This window comes from Myotis davidii, unplaced genomic scaffold (assembly GCF_000327345.1).
Source record: "Myotis davidii unplaced genomic scaffold, ASM32734v1 scaffold436, whole genome shotgun sequence".
NCBI classification, from domain to species: Eukaryota; Metazoa; Chordata; class Mammalia; order Chiroptera; family Vespertilionidae; genus Myotis; species Myotis davidii.
The window spans coordinates 4145474-4156345 of record NW_006292604.1 but is presented as its reverse complement, the minus strand read 5'-3'; the positions used below and the strand labels follow the sequence as shown (position 1 = coordinate 4156345).

Here is a 10872-nt window from a genome sequence, read left to right as displayed (position 1 = left end):
CCTACCTGGGGAAACAACCTTTCTCGGAGAGGTGACCTTGGTTAAAACACACAGCGCTAAGGGGAGCAAACATATTAAGAACAGTATGCTATATACGCCAGGTCCCTTGAAACATATGCTGTGCAGATGTTTCTTTCCTGCAGTGACTGTGTCAAGCATCAAGGATGGACCGGCTTCCGGCACTGAACAATAAAGATTTAATTTAAAAAAAAACAAAACAAAAACATATTATAAAAGATGTCATTTACCTCATTCATCTATTCTGGACCCTGGGATCTTTAATATAGTGCCAAACAGGGTCTGTTGGTTCTGAGATTTGATTTTACCATGCTTGCAAGCTAATAAGTTAGCCTGTTACTATTTCACTGGTGCATCAGTGTGCTTGCCTTGGTTCCCTTGCCCCTCATTCACACGGCCTGGTTGGGAGCCTGCACATGCAGTTGGCTATATTATATGATAGCAACACCGAACTTGGGAATCCACTGTTATTATAGCAAGCAGTAAGCAAGCCTGCTTTTTGTGTGGAATGGATACATTACCTTATCTCTCAATTTGCTCTCTGCAAACACAACCTTGAGAAATGGTCAGGGCTGTTCATTTTTGGCATACACTGAACGAATGTGCAGTATGCTAGCTGCCCATGGCACTTTGCCTCTCCCAACAGGTCCTTTTAGTTCTGGTCTGTGTCCAGTCTCCTCATAAGCTCATCAAAGGAATTTTTTACATAAGGACTTCTAAAAACAACAAATACGCATTTCTATGTACAGTTGACTTATGTATAGGTATACAAAATTAAATATTAATTATTTACAAATCGGATACTACTGTCAATTTCTATTTTCTCCTTAATAAGTATTCTTATCTCTTCTGGCCCAATCTAGATTTTTTTCTTCCACATCCTCCTAATCCTCTTTTGGAGGGTTCCTTGGAAATAGGATGGAGACATTTTTTGTATCAAAGCCCTTATTACTATTCACAGAAATTTCTTTATCTTTGCATCTGCAATTCCTAGTGCATACCTCAAATATGGTCCTTTTCTAATATGACTGCTGTGAACCTTGTTTTCTTTGTCATGCCCTGTTTTCTGTGATGGCAAAGGCTATGGTCTACTCTCTTTGACAGGAAAAGTTACTTCCTGTTTGATATTCAGATGGAAAGCTGAACCACAATGGACAGAAACATGGCCACTATAACGTTTTCTGGATAACATTACTAAATAATCTTCCACTTGCCTGCATCAGTGCCAGGGACATTGTTGTTTATTCACTCATTCTCAGTATTGTGTGGATTGTAAAAATCCATGGAAATTGGATTTAATATTCAGTCTACAGATATTTTATAAAAATGAATGCCCTTAATGAATAAAATGGAATAAGGCTAAATTGAGTGCATATAGTTTATAACTATCAATTATATAATAAAGGCTGTGGAATGTCTGTACCAATTCAAAATATAATTTCAAATCCTATCAGTACTCTTTTATCCTCCAGAATAATGTGTTAATTGTGTATGTTGATGTAATTATTGCTATTAGCAAAGTAGGTAGAGTTGATTTTTGTCTCTCCCTTGTCTTTGCTTATCCTTATTGTTGCTTATAAGAAAGCAATGAGCCCTAGCTGGTTTGGCTCAGTGGATAGAGTGTCAGCCTGTGGACTGAAGGATCCCGGGTTTGATTCTGGTTAAGGGCAAATCTGATCCCGGGTTGTGGGCTCGATCCCCAGGAGCGGGCATGCAGGAGGTAGCTGATCAACGATTCTCATCATTGATGTTTCTATCTCTTTTTCCCTCTCCCTCTCTCTTCTTTTTTGAAATCAATTAAAAAATATTTTAAATAAAGAAAGCAATGACAGCATGAAATAGCTTGCATTATCTGTGAATACAGAGAGAAAAATGAAACTCTCCTAATCTCATGCTAATTTTCCTAAAGGTCCAGTTTTATCTCATTGTTTCAAAACTGAGCAGCCCATGCCCTTTTTGGGGGAAGCACAGGGGGGGTATGCTCAGTGGGAGATCAAATGGTGATTACATTTTGAGAAATTGAGTAAAAATAATAGATAGTGTTCTCTCTACTTCTCCTGACGTAAGTAACTCCCTTGGTGAAAGTCACATATATTCAGAAACTGCATTAACATTTGAAGGCCACTTTGGTGCTAGTTAATAAGTTATCTTTTCAGCATACTAAAATAGCACCTGGATGGACATTCCAATGGCTTTCAGAGACAGAATAGTGTAGCAAGGCAGGGTTATTGAGAATCAAGAACAAGAGCTCAATTGGGGAGTTAGATTGACTGGGTTTAAAACCCAGTGGCACAATTTACTAGCTGTATGACCTTGGGAAAATCTCCAGGCTTCAGGCGTCTCATAGGATGGTATTAAACATAGAACATAGGGCTTTTTGGATGATTAAATGAGATAATCCATGGAAGGCACTTAGCTTAAGTGCCTGTCACCTAATATTCATTATATAAATGAGAGCTCTTATTATTTCTTGGGATTTTAATAACATATTAATAATAGTAATAGTTAATGAGTACTTGCTATGAACTTGGCACTGCATTTTTCAGAAGCACTGATTTATTTAATTCTCTGAGGTAGTGATCTGAACACAAAGGATGGCATTGTCAAATCAGACACATGACAGTCAGAGATCCTACCCTGCATCAAGCTTCACTAATATTCATTATAAGCAATCATGAGGAACAGGTGCGGCAGAGAGAGGTCTGAGACCACCAACACAGATTCCCACATCCTCTCTTCCATGAGCATTCACTCTGGCACAGATTAACATGAAGTCTCTACATTAGTAATGCAAGTTGCTATATCATTTACACAAAGGGAGCTTTTTCAGGAATGACATTTCCATTTTATACTCAGGTAGTTACTAGTTTACCCGACATTTTCCAGTGTCCTGGCCCATACTAGTAAATCCTTAGGTTCCAGGTTTGTCTACTGTAAGTAAACATAACAGAGGAGGTATATCTCACTAAAGTCTTTCAATAGGTAAGGGCTGTATTAGTCCACCAGAACTGCCATACAAATGACTGAAAACCGGGTGACTTAAAAAACAGAAATTTATTTTCTCAGTTCTTGGGGCTAGAAGTCCAAGATCAAAGTGCAATTAGTGTTGATTTCGATGAGGTCTCTTCTCCTGGGTGTAAATGGCAACCTTCTCACTGTGTCCTTACATGGCCTTTCCTATGTGCCCATGCAGAGAAAAAGGGAGGGCTCTCTTGCATCTCTTTGTCTTCTTACAAGGACACCAGTCCTTGACCAGGAATCAAACCCATGACCCTCCAGTGCATAGGCAAACGCTGTAATTACTGAGCATGCTGGCTAGGGCACCAGTATACTCTTAAAATATGGTCTTCACACCACTTGCAAAGTGATCTTTCAAAATGCAAAACTGACCATGTCATTCCTCTGCTTAAAATATATTAAGGATCCCCATTCTTAAAATAAGAACAGGAGTCTTTATTATAGTCTGTGAGACACATAGTCTAGCTACCAACTACATTTCTAGCCTCAGTTCACACTGTGCTCTCATGTGTTCTCTGTACTCCCCCAACACTGGCTTATTTTGCAAAGTCTTGCAATTTCAGGGCTTCCTCCTGAACATAGTTTTTTTTGCATATGCTGTTTCCTTCCTTTCCTCCCCCTTTTGCTTGGTTACTTTTTAAAATTTATCCTTCTGACCTCAGGTCAGTTACTTTTTTCCTCAATGAAGCCTTTCTCACCAGTCTGACTAGGCCAAATTCCCTGTTTTCAAAACATGAACTTTAGGTAATCACTGAGAAAGAGTCAGCTTGGAATCAATTCCATGAATGACCAATTAGCTAAAAATAAATTTGGCCAAAGCCAATTTGCAGAAGACCAGTTTATCACTCTGTTCTAGATAGTTCTCTGCAGTTTTCTTTCTAGAAGAGGCAGAGGCAGGGAGAGCTTAAATTGCAAGCTTACATGCAGTGAACTGCATGTAAGAAGCCCACCATTTGCTTACATTGGAGCACTAAAACATTGGGCATTAGAGAAGGACTTGGCATCTGAAATGTGAAAACATGAGATTGACATTTAGCTCAGACTGTCAAATGTGGAGTTAAAGAGCTGGAATGAAAGGACTGTGTCAAAACTTCTGTGAAATTCAGACTTCAGAACATCCCCAATAATTTAGTGAATTGGTTATTTGGTAAAATGATGACTTGGCAGATTATTTTTCATCAGATTGATTTTCTAGAAATTGGCTTTTGGTGAACTAGCTTTCGATGAATTGTCTGTTAGGGAATACAGAGGATCAGTCATTTGGAAAATTGACTTTTGGCAAATTGGCTTTGTGCAAATTGATTTTTGGCAAGTTGACCTTCTTGCCTTCATATAACACACTTTGTAGCATTTTTCATAGTTAATGCTTTCCATTTGTTTTATGATTATTGGATTGGCGATGCTTTCCCCCACTATTCATGCATATCACCAGGGGAGAGGAAATATGTGTTTTTATCCACCATTATATTCTCAGCTTCCAGCACAGTGTCTGGCACATAGCAAGTACATAGAATTTATGAAAAAATAACACTTTGCTACAGATAAAAATGGAAGAAAAATGGATTTTAGGCACCACTTGTTGGGCTAATTACCATGTATCTAGAGGAGCTGATTATGAGGCAGTTGCTTCTAGGTAAGCGCCTATACGAAGGCTGTATTTACATGTAAGAAAGTACCATTTTAACTTAGTAGTAATAATCGCTGAACTTTATGCCAAACTTTATAGTTATTACTCATTTAGTACTTGCAGCAATCCTGCGGGATAGATTCCTACTGCTATCCTCATTTTAGAGGAAGCTGAGCTGCCCAGAGGGGATAAAGAACCTGCCCAAGGTCACACACCTGCCTGAACACAGGCAGTCTGGCCCCAGCATTAGCCAGTATGTTGCAGTTCTCTTGATTCCAGAAAAATGAAATTTTGGTCAAAATCAGATGATGAGGAATGAGTAGTTTTTAACTTTTAATATATCTTAAGGTAAGCATGGAGGAATAAGTAGGTTGTGAGAAAGGAATAGTATTCTGGGCATGGATACTAATGTGAGCTACGAATGCTATTTTGAAAAGTGTCATGGAGCATAATGTTTGATGATGGGCTAAATCATGGCAGGATGTTATGGGAGAAGAGGGATTTTTAAGGTCCTTTGTATCTCCACCAGCCTTCTGAATAGCTAGCCCTAAAACATACAACATAAATAAAAGCAGGGTGCTTGTTTTGTAAGCACAGCATCAATGCAAAAGTACCTCTATTTACACTAGAATTAAAGCAATGTCCTGAATTGTGCACAATTCAGTTTTAAGACAGTTTTTCTAATGTCTCCTTCTTACCAGATTGTTCCTCCAAGTTCCGCCTATGTAGAAATTCTAGAGCTGAGTCCAGTTCTCAAAAGGTCATCTGGATGAGAATGAAAGCAACAGAGGTGAGATGGCTCAATAATAACTATGGAGAGCTTGTTAGCATTATTAAAATATAAAGCATTCATTACCTTGCTGTGCAGAAAGATAGAGATAAAAAAAATATGAAGAAGTTATTGCTTTAATGCCAGCTTTTGTGCTTATCATTTGGTGGAGAGGAGATTACATCTGTGTATGTACTACGTCTAATTTTTACAGCAAATTTTCAAATGAAGTATTATTCTTCTCATTTTACAAATAATTAAACAAAGACAAGGTAAGTAACTTCCCCGAGGTCATGTATCTACTAGATCAGTAGTCACCAACCGGTGGTCCACGGACCACTGGTGGTCCGTTAGGTCCGAAAGGTTGGTGACCGCTGTACTAGATGATCATGGGGTTCTAACCAAGATCTGTCTTATTTTAAAAATTGTGTAACTTTCATTACACCATACTACCCTTGTAGGATTGTAAAGTAGGGACAATAATGATAGTGCTGGAAATTGGATGTTTTTTCTCAAGCATATATTGCACAGAATGTGAAGAAAAGCAACGTTTATGCTAAGAAATGAGTGTTGGTGAATGATACAAAGGAAAGAGTTTGATGCCTGTTGTGAATAGAGCCTGTTTAACTAAATAGAGAAATTTGTTACTGTAGTCATCTGTCACAACAGCACTATATCAGCAGCACAGTCATCTTTGGTTTGAAAATAGGACTGACTGAGAGGCTGTTCTTGAGAACACACTGTTGAATTTATCTCCAGAGATTGGGTGTATACTTGGAAGAGACTCAGTGCATTGAATGAAAGATAAACCACTGCTTCTTGCAAAATTTCTTTTCTCAATATGATGAAAATGTTGATTATTACTAAAAATTTTTCTGAAGAATGTAATAGCTATAGACCAAAACTGAAAGGTTCAAAATGTTGCTTTCACAAAGTTTCAGCAGCAGGTATAATTGGCCTTGCAGGGAATTATTAATTTCATCAAATTCTATAGAGGCAACAGGAATGGACTCAGGTATATTTCTTTTATCACATTATACTCTATTTTTCTTCTATTGCCACCTAAGGAAACTACTGGCATTAGGCTAAGAGTTAGATATATTATTAGTCATTTTTATTGTTGATCTTTATTTTTAGTTAAATATCTCCCCCATTCCCTTTAGTGCTAAAAGCCTGACTGGCATCCTAAGCTAATATGCAAATTGTCCCCTCAACTGGGAGTTCAACCGGAAGTTCAACCAGGGGGTGGGGTCAGCCGGCCAACCGCCCACAGCACCTCCCCACAGCCAGCCCAGCCTGATCACCCCGATTGGGGCGGGCTGGCTGGACCCCATCCATGCACAAATTCGTGCACTGGGCCTCTAGTAATAAACAAGCATGTACACATCCTTATATCTGTGCACTTTTTATTTCTAGACAGAACTCAGGGCAGTATAAATTTGGGCCTCAAATATTTTAGAAAGAATCCAAATGCATTGTTCACTAACAAATATTTTTTTGAAATAAAATTTTTGTATTTTGGATGGAGACAGAATTTGAAAAATGCCTTCTTTTTTAGAATTGTTTCTAGTCTTTAGCTACTTAAAAAAAAATCTCTGAACAAATGATTTCCCAACTCTACAAATGCATGCACATGCAATGACATAAATTTGTAACCGGGATTTGTTGTGGTGATATGGAACTGTGCCTTTTAACATTTTTTTTTGGCATAATAGCAGTAAAAGTTGTACATTTCCTTCTGTCGCTATATGAATGATGCTGCCTCATTAATTTTGTGGTTTCATCGGTGAAGGAACTAATTGTGATCTTCATATCTCTATCTTTTAGAACTTTTTAATAACATAGCTCAAGATGGGATTATATAACAGTTGAAATTACTTGCAAAGAAAGCAGTAATGAAGACATTAGTTATTCTATAAGGTTTGGTATGCTGCAGAATCTTTTCAAAGCAGAGCTGGTTCAACATAAAAAAAAAATAAGGTGTTCTGAATATTTCTTTCCTCTGGTTCTTTGAGTTATCAAGAGAGTAATGTAGCTTTGGGTTTTTTTGGTTGTTTTTTTGTTTTAATCCTCAACTGAGGATATTTTTTACATTGATCTTTAGAGAGAGAGGGAAGGGAGGGAAGAGGAGGAGAAGTTTTCCATTGATTTTTATTTTTAGAGAGAGTAGAAGGTAGGGAGAGGAAGGGGGAGAGAGAGAGAGAGAAAGAGAGAGAGAGAGAGAGACATCTATATGAGAGAGACACAACGACTGGTTGCCTCCTGAATGCGCCTGACCAAGACTGGTGATTGCAACCCTTTGGTCCATAGCTGATGCTGTAACTACCAAGCCAAACTGGTCAGGGCAACATAGCTTTGTTTAAACAGCAAACAATATTAATTTTCTGCGTAGGACTAAAAATGTGGTTAATAAACAATAGAGAAAATGCTCTTTCATGCAGGTGTTTTGTTTGTTTGTTTGTTTGTGTTTTGGGTTTTTTTTAGGGCATGGTATAAACGTTAAGTTTTGACTAGTTGTCTGCACATTTTCAGGTTAATTCTTTGCCTTGCTAACTAAGCAATGTCTTTCTTTGGGAGTATTTTCCGGTCTGAATGATACAGGTTGATTATATTTCAATGAAGACTAGACAAATTGGCCCTGGCCAGGTGGCTCAGTTGGTTGGAGCATTGTCCAAAAGGTTGTGGTTTAATTCCTGGTCAGGTCACATACCTAATTTGCAGGTTCGATGATTGATCTTTCTCTCTCTCTCTCTCTCCCTTCCTCTCTCTAAACACGTCCTGGGGTGAGGATTAAAAAAAAAAAAAGGCAAGGCAAAACGATACTGGCAGTTGACATTAAGAAGTAGGCTAGTGTTAATAGATCAGTAGTTAGGGATACAAATGATATTACCCTGTTTCCGCCTGTCAGGTTAGGAATTTTCTCTTAACTCCTGCTGTAAGGTTTCTTTTGCTTTAGAATAGGGACACAGGATTCCGTAGTATAATTTTGTTCTTTAACAAGTTTTTCACAATACATTAAATGATAACTATTTTACCAACATGACTTAACATTGCCCAGCCTTGTTGTAATGGTTGAATTCTTAGGTTAAAACAATAAATTTCAACTAAATCTTTTTTTTTTGTGCTGTATTCCTTGCAGTCTCCAAAGTTCTTTAGTTTGTTGACAATTCAGAGTTTTTAAAATGATTATAAAAATTTAGTACTATCCAGCTCTTCTTAGGGGATTCCCCTTGGTTTTGAGGATAGATGTAAACATCCATCTCCGTTATGTTTTGGCCAATTAACAAAGAATCAGAAATTGGGAACCAGGGTCTTGTAATAAAATGACCTTAACCACTTGCTTTGGCTAGGCCAAGCTTAATGGACGTGGATAATATTTGTTGTGGAGAAAGTGTGCCAATATTTTACAAATGTGATTTATGTCTGGAAGTTGATTGCAAGTCTCTGTCTTTACCACTGACCTGATACTAATTTTCAGGTAGATCTAATTTGGGAGATTTCCCCCTCCATGTGTAATTAGCTAAGAGGGTGTAAACTGTTCACTTCATTTCTATTTTATGCCAATGTGTTTTAGGTCAGATTGTTGGGCAGTGGTGTGAAGAATGGTCTGAGGAGGGGCAAGATGAGACACAAGGAGACCAGTTACAATGTTTTTGCTGACCATTTAGGATGGTAGTCAAGAAAGGAGAGAGATTTTAAATAATGCAATGTCAATAAGGATGATTAATGAAATCATCTTTGTTTATTAAATACTTCCTATGTGCTGAACATAGATTGTTTCATTTAATACTCACCACATCACTATGAATTAGGTTCCATCCTCATTTTACAGAAGAGAAAAATGAGGTCTAGACAATGTTATTTTTAATGTTAGGCAGTCAGCTATGGTATAGCTGTGATTTGACTCCAGAGCCTGGGCACAAAACAACCACAACAGACCAAAATATAGGGTGTCCCTAAAAAATGTATACAGACACTTTGAATAATTATAAAGACAGTCCTTATTAAAATACATTTCATTTTCAAAATTGAGCTATCAGGTGTTAAAGTATGTATACCCTGTACTTAAGAGGTAGAATTTAGCAACTAATTAGAAGCAGGGAGGATAATTACGGAGAACTCAGATATGACTGAGAATTCTGGATTGGGCACCCTGGTGAACGATAATTCTTGTCTCTGGGTTAGAAAATACAAGAGTGGGGAACATGTTTGGAAAATTAGGGAATAATATGTTTAGTTCTGGGCATCTTGAATTTGAGATGCCTTTGAGACACACAGAAATCAAACTGGTTATGTGGATCTGGTGCTCTGGTAGGAATCTGGGCCGGAGTGTTTGGCATGATGCCTGGCATAGAATAACTGCCAATGAATATTTGTTGGATGAAATGACAGACAGATGGAGATGGAAATAGAGACAGAGAGGGAGATAGGGAAATGGAGAGAGGGAGGGAGGAAGGGGGAGCGAGAGAGAGAGAGAGAGAGAGAGAGAGAGAGAGAGAGAGAAAGAATTGGTAATTTAAAGAGTACAGTTAATTTAATGGGTGGGGTATGAGGACACATTTCTAATACCTTAACTAATAAAGAATTTAAAAAATAAATAAATAAAAGAGTACAGTTAGGCCCAGCTGGCATGGCTCAGTGGTTGAGCATTGACCTATGAACTAGGTTGTGGTTTGATTCCAGATTATTGGGCTCAATCCTTAGCGGGGGGAATGCAGAAGGCAGCCAATCAATGGTTCTCTCTCATCATTGATGTTTCTATTTCTCTCTCTGTCTCCCTTCCTCTGAAATCAATAAAAAAATATATTTTTAAAAAAGTATAGTTGGCACATGGGACTATGGGAATGAATAAAATTTCCCAAAGACAATGTGCCAAACAAAAAGAGAAGAGAATCCAGAATAACTCTGGGGCCATCAGTATTTAACAGTCAGATAATAAAAGAGAAACTTGAAAAGATAACAAAGAAGGACAAAAACTTCAAGAGAATGATATCAGAGAAGCCAAAGAAATTGAGGATTTCAAGAAGGATTTTTTAAAAATATATTTTTCATCTGTCTCTGAAAGGAAATACAAGGAAAGTAAAGGAATTAAGAGCCTGTTTTAATTTTTTTTTAAGTATATTTTTATTGATTTCAGAGAGGAAGCCCTGATGTCCTGGTTCTTTATACACCAAGCATCACTCAGATTATCAGTATGAAATTTTCATTTGTTGTCTGCCATTCCTCATAAATAAATTTTCATGGTTTTTGTAGAGTTTTACAGCTCTTGTATTCTTTTGCTGCTGATAACTTTTCTCATATTGTCAATTTTTACTAAATTTTATTATTAACAATCCTATATAATAAAGAGGCAATATGCAAATTGACCATCATGACCTCACACAAGATGGCCACCCCCATGTGGTCACAAGATGGTAGCCACAAGATGGCCTGCAGGGGA

The 10872-nt window shown here is 37.6% G+C and overlaps 1 long non-coding RNA gene across 2 annotated transcripts in view; it reads left to right on the top strand.

Annotated features, from left to right (window-relative positions):
- LOC107183465 overlaps positions 1 to 10872 on the top strand; it is a 54729-nt gene that overhangs the window by 3637 nt on the left and 40220 nt on the right. For both annotated transcript variants that reach the window (XR_001514254.1, XR_001514255.1), the window contains exon 2: positions 5365 to 5453. This is a non-coding gene — a long non-coding RNA (uncharacterized LOC107183465). The remainder of the gene's footprint in view (positions 1 to 5364; positions 5454 to 10872) is intronic.